This window comes from Podarcis bocagei (assembly GCF_964188305.1).
Source record: "Podarcis bocagei genome assembly, chromosome: 11".
Classification (NCBI taxonomy): domain Eukaryota; kingdom Metazoa; phylum Chordata; class Lepidosauria; order Squamata; family Lacertidae; genus Podarcis; species Podarcis bocagei.
In genome coordinates, this window is record NC_138136.1 from 44,868,352 (window position 1) to 44,879,152 (window position 10,801).

Below are 10,801 nucleotides of genomic sequence, written 5' to 3' on the forward strand. Positions count from 1 at the left end.
CACCCCCCTGCAATCCCTACACAGATCTGGCTGGCACAGGGCACAAAACCACAGCTCGCCCCTATACACGAAGCCAAGCCAGAGCACAACTAAGTGCAGTACAGCCATCTTCTCAGAAAAACTCTTTACAAGGTCAAGAGGTCAAGACACGAAAGCTTTAGCAACTAATCCACACCTAATGACCCTCCTAAGTGGTACTCAGAATATCACTCAAGTAATCACTCAAGATATCCCTCAAGTAATTAATGAACAAAAGAAGAAAAGGCACATTAACCTAGGAACTTCCTCTCTGCCCAGAACGTTGGAGGCTATACACCACACCCCCTCAACAGTATTTATAGGAACTCAAACACTGAGATCCTGCTCTGTTCTAGTAACAAGAAGCCGAAAGCACCAGTCTGAAGATGACGAGTGAGACCTCGTCGAAACGTCGCCTAGACACCCCAACTCTTACACGGGAAGACACCCGAAGACACCAAAACCTACATATATATATATATATATATATATATATATATATATATATATATATATATATGCTTTCGTAGATTTTCACGGGTACAGGAATGTAGGTTTTGGTGTCTTCGGGTGTCTTCCCGTGTAAGAGTTGGGGTGTCTAGGCGACGTTTCGACGAGGTCTCACTCGTCGAAACGTCGCCTAGACACCCCAACTCTTACACGGGAAGACACCCGAAGACACCAAAACCTACATATATATATATATATATATATATATATATATATATATATATATATATATATAGTAAACCATCCTGTGATATTTGGATAAAGGACGGTATATAAAATTAATTGATTAATTAATTAATTATTAATAATAATAATCTGGCATCCATTCCATTTGCAGACTCTGACTGGGCTGGCGGCTGAATCTTAATTCAGCACTAGCAATGGGACAGCGCCCTTCACCTTTGCCTGGAGGCAGTGTGCTAGTTTAGGTGGTTCATGACGAGCTCAGTAGTTCCGATCTCCAACAGAGGGAAACATCCATGGAGCTCTGGATAAATAGCTGGTGTGGGGGTGCGCATGCACACGCACACACATGCACACACTGTTCTTCAGCATCTGCCTCCTGAGGCGACTTCCTTATTCTTCCTTGATCGCAACCTGCATCTTCAAATCTGGCACCTGCATAAAAGATGAAAGACATGAACTAGATATTGGGGGAGGACGGCAGCTGTTTTTGCAATCCATATAGATTCCCCCTCTTCCTCTAAAAAGGTAGGTGATTCCTCATCAACAATAAATACTTTTTGACTAATACACACCTTATCCAAGGCAAGGGAGGCTGTTCCATTAGAGCAAATGGGGCAATGCCCCACCACCTTCAGGCAAGCCCACCTGCCAGCCTACTTACTTAAAACCAGCCCAGGGTGGTAGTACCGCCTATCAGCTTCCTCCTCCTTAGGCCACATTCACACACTATGATGCCACTTTAAGCAGTCGTGGCTCCCCCCACTAGCAAAGAATTCTGGGCTCTGTGGTTTGTTAAGGGTGCTGAGAGCTATTAGTAAAGGTAAAGGGACCCCTGACCATTAGGTCCAGTCGTGGCCGACTCTGGGGTTGCGGCACTCATCTTGCTTTATTGGCTGAGGGAGCCGGCGTACAGCTTCTGGGTCATGTGGCCAGCCTGACTAAGCCGCTTCTGGCGAACCAGAGCAGCGCATGGAAACGCTGTTTACCTTCCTGCCAGAGCGGTACCTATTTATCTACTTGCACTTTGACGTGTTTTCGAACTGCTAGGTTGGCAGGAGCAGGGACCGAGCAACGGGAGCTCACCCAGGTGTGGGGATTTGATCCGCTGACCTTTTGATCAGCAAGTCCTAGGCTCTGTGGTTTAACCCACAGCGCCACCCGCGTCCCTGTGAGAGCTATTGGGAGACCCCTATTTTGTTCCCGGAGCTACAGTTTCCAGTGCGGTTTGACAATCAATCCTTTTTCACAGGGGCATCTGAGAATTGTAGCTTTGCAAAGGGAATAGGGGTCTCCTGACAATTCTCAGCAGCCTTAACAAACTACAGCTCCCAGAACTCTTTCGAAGAAGTCCTTGTATAACTCAGCAGGGAGGCGAAAGTGGTCAAATTAGATTTAGTTAGCTCAGACTGACATTGGCTCCACCTGCCTCCCTCCTTGCCAGTCCCAATGAGCACCGATCACTACTGAGTGAAGGAGCTGTCCTACTTATAGCTTGTTCTAAAACAGGCAGTTGAGGCTGGAGTACGAAACATAGTTACCTGGGAGTAAGCCCCACAGACCTCAGTAAGTTCCAGTTACAGATAGGTAGCCGTGTTGGTCTGCCATAGTCAAAATAAAAAATTCCTTCCAGTAGCACCTTAAAGACCAACTAAGTTAGTTCTTGGTATGAGCTTTCGTGTGCATGCACACTTCTTCAGATACACTGAAACAGAAGTTGCCAGATCCTTCTATATAGTGAGAAGGTGGGGAGGGGTCGTTAAGAGTCGTTAAGAGTCGTCAGCAGGCTCATCTCAGCTATCTGCCAATCACCCATTCCCACCACCCTTCTGAGTAATACCCCTCCCCACCTTCTCACTATATAGAAGGATCTGGCAACTTCTGTTTCAGTGTATCTGAAGAAGTGTGCATGCACACGAAAGCTCATACCAAGAACTAACTTAGTTGGTCTTTAAGGTGCTACTGGAAGGAATTTTTTTATTTAGACCTCAGTAAGACATTTTAAAGTATGCATGCCTAGGCTTTCACTGTAAATATCCCTTTGTACCTAAATAGTCCTTACACAACATATCTGTGTGGAGGGTGTGTGTGCAGACCTTGCGAGAACTTAAGAATAACCAGTGTCACAAAGGTCAAAGCGGATATTAAGAGGCTAAGTCTTCTCAGAGACATTACACAAGTTTTCCAATGGGTTAGATAAGGTAACTCTAGATCAACTCTATTCACACCGTTCAATTAAGCAAAGATTAGTGTGCATTCACCTTTAGTTCAACACAAAAATATGCTTCCATTAGGTAGTCTGACAGATAAACCATGTGGTCAAGAACTGTAATAGGAGAATATCTGGCAATTAATGAATAATAAGGCCTCTGTGTATTTATAGTTCTAAAGATGGGCTTGAGTATCTCCACCCATTGTTATGAAGTCTTTTCCTAGTTAGACTTCAAAATGTTCTACAAATAACTGGCCTTAAAGGCAGATGGAGAAGGGGAATAAAAAATATTGTAATAGGTAATATTAAGCTTTTGGGGTTTGTTAAAATAAACTCATACTAGGAAGGTTGCCATTAGGTTGCTACTCTTATAGAAGCTATGTAGTCATACTCTGCGCACCCAGGGATTTATTCATTTATTTCAATGAAGGAAGAAAGGAAGGAGAGAAATGACAAAACAAATAAGGACAACAAAGTTCCATTTTGGCCTTAAAAAATAATAATTCTGCCTCTTTCTCTGTTTGCTTCCCTTTCTCCCCATTTTTATAAACATTAGGGTATGCCTCGGCACACCTCTTGTGCATGCCTATGACACCATGACAATTTCTTTCAGTTGCTTCTCATTTTCTGCAATGATAAGGCATGAATAATCTTAACAAGACTTGATACATCTATCAGTTTTCAGAGGCATGGAGTAGATACCCATTGTGAAAACTGCCCGAGTCTCAAATGATAAAGACTTCACGCTGGGGCAATTCTTTCTGTCCTGAAAAAAAGAAAAGAAGGTGTGATATGAAATGTTGTGATATTATATGACAATGTTCTTCCCACAAACCGGCACAAACTGTTCCTAGTAGTGTAATGGTTGGGGGCAGAAAAAAAGGAATTCAAACACACTTTGTATTTTCAAAGCTGTAAAAAAAAGTCTTGGGAAACTTATGTTAAAAAGGTAAGTTAGGAGAGTATTTAGCCTATAGAAAATTCAGGTGTAAGGAGTATGAGATTTCCATTAAGAAAGCATAAAATCAGGGGTCAGCAAACTTTTTCAGACCTTGTGGCGGGCTGGACTATATTTTTTTGGGGGAGATAACTATGTTTGTTCCTTTTGTTAGGAAGTTGGGGGAGGATTGTTATGTATTGGGGTTTAACACATTTTATGTTACAAGGCGTGTTCTAACCAATCGTATTAGCGTTGGTAGACGAGCCTTCTAATGGCAAGTAAGTGCATGCACTTTCAACTGTCAATGGTCAGTTCACGCTCGGCATTATTATTGTGTTGTCCAGTCAGTTCGGTTCTTGTTTCCCTATGAGTGAGCTGTTGTCACTGACAAATGTTAAATAAACGTAGTTGAGGAACTTATACTGCCTTGGGCTTCTGACTTTTTCCGAACATTTAACATTGGCGACGAAGGTGGGATTGATGAGCTCCCGCAGGATGCCAGAGGCCCAAGACCACACTGCAGCACGGTTATACGATTGGTTAGAATGCGCCTTGTAACATATAAATTGTGTCAAACCCAATACATAACAGCTCTAAAAGGCAGCTTCTCAAAGCAAATGTTTTACTCAAAAATAATTCTCAATATCCAAACTTGCAACTAATAAACAAACACGTCACTGCCACTCATCCTGTATTTTCATTTACTGCCATCTGTTGTTGTCAAGAGTCATTCTATTTGTCCTCTGCTAGAAAGCTCCAGCAAGCTGATTACCAGCGATTCAACAGACAGAACAATAGGAAATGCTGCTAGAACGAGCATCTAAGCATTATCAGTAATTCAGTGTATTCACATTACAGCAGCAGCCAGGAGTTCTGCCAGGAAGGAGAGGCACTGAGATCTGCAGGTACCATAATATGCACACAAACCACTTACAGCAATTCTGCTCCCCCCACCCCAATTTATTGAGACCCAAATAAATCTTAAACTGTGCTTAAAAGTAAACTTTAGCAAAGCTGGAAAAGACTCTTGAGGAGGCTCTGTTTAAGTGGACAACACTGGGCTACATCAACCAATGGCCTGACTCAGTGTAAGGTGACTTCACCTGTACGAAATGGCTTCCCAGCATGCAGTTTGCCCAAACATCTAGTCTATCTTTGTTCAGACTGCTGATAATGGAGATACTGATGAAGATACGACAAAGGGAAGCTTGCTCATATCAGACAAAGCGTGTTGTCCTTCATGGAGAGCACGTGTTGTGGTGGGGGCCGACAGGACACTCCAAAATTGTGGGGCGGGCGAATTGATCATTGGCCACTGTTGTGATTGGGCTTCCCTTGTTGTTGGGAAGATGTTAATGTTGCAATTTGATGACTGACAGCCAGAAATGTTAAAACTCCCTGCACAAGGCGTAGAGCTTCCTCTTTTTGCTCCGTGCATCGGATTGCCCGTCCCCCCCCCCCCATATTTAGGATTGTTCGCTTTCACCTTGCTATGCCTGTCATGGGGTTGTCTGCTCTTGGGGCAGGGGCCCTGTAGGAATTTTGTCCATCTGGCTGATTGGCTGGGGCCATTTTGGTTTTTGCCTACTGCGTAGCAAATCGTCACAACTTGTAAGGTTGCGGTTAGGCATTGGTTTATGGTTTGGTTGGTTGAGGGGCATGGATTTGCTGTGCCTGCTCCTCTAATGCTGCTGCTGCAAGGGATTCCGTTAAAGGAATACAGGGGCTCACTATTGCTTTTGTCCGAACCCTGTCAAGGGGCTAGGGCCACGCAAGAGCCCCTGGTTGCATTTGGGGAAGGCTGAGGGCTACCCCCAAATCCATTCCCCTTTTCTGACTTTTGCAGGCTTTCGAAATGTCAGTCTGTCCCCCACTGGGGGGCAGATATTCGCAACCAATGGCTAAGCAACCACTCATATTTTTTGTATTTTAATAAAGTTGTGGCCAAAATTATGCCAAAAACCTTAAACAAAAAATCTGTGTGTTGTGTGAGTTATTTGGGGTGGCCTGGGGACCTCAACACACAAATGTTTGTGGGTGAATTGCTTTTATACTTCGTTCCAATAGCAACATCCCATATAATGGAATTTGCTTCCACTATGGAAACAAATTCTTCCCATGGGCTAGATGGGCTTTTTTGTCTGATCCAGCAGGGATGCTCTGAACACGTTTCTGTAAAATGACTCCGGCTTTTAGAAAAACAAAAACATATCCATTAAAGGAGTAGATTCACTATTATGTGGAGTGGCACAGATAGCTATGGGGACACTGTGGCAAGTGGGGTGGGCAGTGTCTCTAGAGCGGAAGAATTGCACACTGAGAAATAATGCCTTATAATCTCGGATTTGCTATGTCCTAAAGTGGGACGTGGATGACCTATAAGGCAGAGGCTGTAGGGTTTGAGGGGACACTACATTCCTGTTTGCCTTGAGAAGTAAAAAAAGAGAGAAATAAATCAAAAATCTGCCAACCCCATTTTGTTTGTTTCATTTATTTGGCCTTGAAGGGATTCCACCTGCCTCTGTAAACCACAGAGATGACAATCAAAGAAGAAGGGGACAGGAAAGCAGGAACTTGGAGTTTTGAAGCCCAAAGTGATGGGGAAAGCAAAATAGGCATGCTAAGATTATTATCTTTCCCACGAACTCAAATGTACCTGTTACATAACTGACCTACCTGTAAAATCAGTGCACGGCTTCTTGAGTTATATCCTGCTAGAGAATGTAGAATGTGGTTGGGTTGTTTTTTTAACAGCCTTGATTTCAAGAGATGGAGAGGATGCACATATACGGGAAGTGTGATGTCTGCGGAAATAAAAAAAAAAATATGTTGTCATTGTACAGGTTGTTTGGATTTAAATCTTTGCAGCTGTTAATGACCGTTTGCAGCAGCCGGGCTGCCTAACTGCATAAGCCACCTGCAGTTTAATATATCAAAGAAATGTAGCAAAGAGCTTCTAAGATTGCCATAAGGCTTATTGTCAACAATCTTCATAGATAGATCTCTGGCACATGCTGCCTTTCTGTAGGACAAATCCGAGAACAAAATGAGTCGACCTTATTCACAAGTGGTAAACAACAAACAGCCTGATGGTGCAGTTTTTGAGCCTCCACCCCACAGTTATTATCTGAACTGCTATGCTATCTGGGAATATTCACACAGAGACACACTCACACTTCAGAGAGTGAAACAGAGCTGGCCTGCCCATCAGGTAATCTGAAATAGCAGCCTCAGGAAGTGGAATCCTGTGAGGTTCTGCCCTGCTCACCTCTGCCGCCACTGGGATTGCATGGTGGCTGTTTCTTCCAGCAAGATCTCATGAGATCTTGTGCAGCTCTGGGAGATCTTACTGGAAGAAGTCGCTGCTGCTCAACCCCAGTAAGCAAGGCTTCAGTGGTGGTGTTTGGCCTCAAGCAGCGAAACAGAACAGGGCACCGCTGGGGTGAATATATGCATGAACAAGCCAATGCTGGCAAATAGTTCAGCTTCAGTGTGGGAACTGAACTGGTCAGTTCGGAGGGGAAATAAACTTCACAGAGTGTCTAGGGGAAGTATGTTCTGAAGGTGGTAAATAAGGCACAGCCGTCTTACTACTCTGCCCCCCCCCCCCCAATACAAGCATACTACAGTGTGTTCGTCACAGAGGTTTGGATAAATTTATGCTTGCATCTTAGTTTATGTCAAGGCCCACCAGTTTTTACACACAACCTGCTACAAACAACTGTGAACGGAGGTGGCATTGCCTGCACTCCAGCATGCAAATGTGCTGTTTATTTTCCTTCTTCACACTTAATATCTTCTCCCCTCCCTCCATGTACAGTATTTTGTATCTCATAAAAGGGAAACAAACTTTCCTGTCATTGGTCTTTTTTAAAATTGTCATTTTAAATTTTAACAAAAATAGAAGGGGGAATAATTGAAGAAATAAAATAATAATTTGAATTATAAAAATGAAACAATAATTTATTAATAATTGTCAGGGGTTCAGGGACAGAGGCACAGGTGAGGGGGGAGACGGAGAGCGATGGGGAAGAAACCCAGGACAGTGAGGAAGAGGATGACAATGACTTGAGGTCTTCCATGAGTCTCTCAAGTGAATCGGAGGATTCCCAGAAGGGGGCGCCCCTACTCAGGCCAAGGGGGGTCACAGGGGGGACCTGCCAGGAGCAGGGAAGCAGCAGGGAAACCCCGAGTGGGAGTGGGAGATCGGGGTCGGCTTCCCAGGAGGAACGGAGTGAGAAGGGTGGAGTTCCCAGTGTGACACACGGAGCGGAGCAGGAAGGAGACAGGGGAAGGAGATCGGGGCAGGACGTCCTGCGGGAAGGGGCGGAGAGTAGTACAGGGAGTAGTGTAGCTGTCAAAAGGAAGGTCAGGGGTAGCGAACGCGCGCCAAGTTCAAATGTGGAGGCGCGCGGAAATGCAGAGAGCCCGGAGGAGGAGCCTGGCCCCAAAGCACGAAGGAGGGGGGAGCCGGCATCTGAGGGATCCGCGTCAGGGGAAAGCAGGAGGGAAGGAACCCAGGGGGGCAGAAAGACCCTGCGGAAAAGAAAGGACAGGAAGAGGTGGACTAGCACAAGCCTCTTAAGCTGGTGTAGGGGCGGGACCGATTCAGAGGGGACTTCAAACGTCTAGGCTAAGAGACGCGGGGCTGCACGCCTCGGTAGTGGAACCAATAATGAACTGCAATAAACATCCTTGTATATAAGAAGAGCTTGGCGTTGGTCTTTTGTGAGCTGAGACCTGAGGCAGCCCCTGACAATAATGTTAATAGTAACCAAACACACTCTCTCACACACCCAATCAGGTCACAGCATGGATACAGTAGCCATCAATAAATGCATCCTAAGCTAATCATTGAATTTCATATAAACCCACGTATCAACATGAAACTGACATCCGTCTGAAATATGGTAGAATGTAGCCAGAGCAGTGTGCCTCTCAGAGTATTGCATAATAGATGGTGGGTATTTATCCTTCAAGGCTTAAAGTATAAGTCTGTTAGCAAGCATAAGGGCTCACCAAGTCCACTTTTGTTATCCTGCTATTAATCCCCATACTTCAGGAATACGATTTAAAAGTTCCTGAACCTCTGCAAGGTTTTTTTGCCAATGCAAAAGTGATGTGAATAGTAACTTTAGACCAAAAAGAATATATCACTATACAAGCCTGTCGTTGGCCTTGACAAAACCCTTGCTCTGCACTTCTTGCACTTCATTAACCCCAAGCTTTCTGGAAGAAAATTGCAATTCAAATGTAATAATAAAGTAAGGCATAATAGCAAAATAAACGCCCCCCAATTGTTGTTTTCTCAATTTTGTTTAAAAGAACAGTTACATTTGTACCACTACACATTCTCTCTAAGGTGTTCCTACAAAGGATATTGTAACATCACAAAAAATCACTTCATCCTGTGATCTAGCTCTCAAGCCAACAGCTTTGTACCTGGCACTGCTCAGGAATTCTGAGAAACCCAAAGGATCAGTGCAGTTTTGAAATTGCAGTCAACACTGCGAACCGGGTGTGAGGAACGTGTTATTTGGCAGTTAGTGCTGGTTCTGTAATTTTATCTAGGTTATCATTTCTCACACCTACACAGGAGTCTTACCAAATGCTTGCACTCAAACCTTTCAGTTAATTGCAAATTCTAATCCTATTTTGTTTTGATAAGTAAGCGTGTCTGAGAATCTCTCATCAGCTGGTTTATTTTTCACAGAGAATCAGCAAGCCTCAGTGATATATTTTAATCATGCATTCATGCCTTTTCTTAACAAGACTGCTGAGGTAACTTAGAGGCAGTATTTTAAATACTTGACTGAAGCTAGAGGTCATGGGAGGTGAAGGTTAAATATCAGAATGTCTGGAGTTCGTTTTCTCTAAACAGCGAGGCAGTTCATTCCTCAGGGGAAAGGGACAAGTTTCCTCTTGAGAGATGCTCAAACAAGGAGTATGCTCCACAGTGACTGGTGATAATAGGAAGACTGAGCCTATATGTGAATATTGCTAGTCTGGAAAAATACCCCTATATCATGCTCCCTTCTCTTCTCAAAACCTTTCCAATGCTAATATAGCCCTGTACATACAACTACTCCTCCTCCTGGCTACATGCAAGACATAGAGAAGGAAGTGGGTCCATTTCCATTGACCCAGCCACCATTTGTGCAATATCAGTGCAAAGCACTGCACATGTGTATACAGCTTTATACAAAAAAAAAAAAAATCCTTCCAGTAGCACCTTAGAGACCAACTCAGTTTGTTATTGGTATGAGTTTTCATGTGCATGCACATGAAAGCTGTATCAACCCAGTTGGATAATAATGATAATGATAATGATGATAATGATAATTTATTTATGCCCCCACCCAGCTGGCTGGGCTTCCCCAACAACTTTGAGCAGCTCCCAACAGAATATTAAAAGCATAATAAAACATCAAACATTAAAAGCTTCCCTAAACAGGGCTGCCTTCAGATGTCTTCTAAAAGTCAGATAGTTGTTTATTTCCTTGACATCTGATGGGAGGGCTTTCCACAGGGCGGGCACCACTACTGACAAGGCCTCTGCCTGGTTCCCTGTAACCTCACTTCTTGCAGTGAGGGAACTGCCAGAAGGCCCTTGGAGCTGGACTTGTAACTACATGTGACTCTGAACCCCATCAGAACCTATAGAACCGCATCAATACCTATAAAAGTCATTAACATATTGGGACTATTCTTTTGTAACATGGGATATTTGTGCTTATGAGTGCCACAATTTGATGCTGCCCTGTCCCCATTCAGATTGCTTCCCTTTGTGATCATTCTACTGCCAACTGTAATGTAAGATTAACAAAGACTTCTCCTTTTCAGCAAAGATAATATAAAAGAATGGGGATGATTTGAAATTGTGTCTGCCGCAGATGGTAATCAGGGAGACATAACTACTTTACAGCGATGGAATTGCC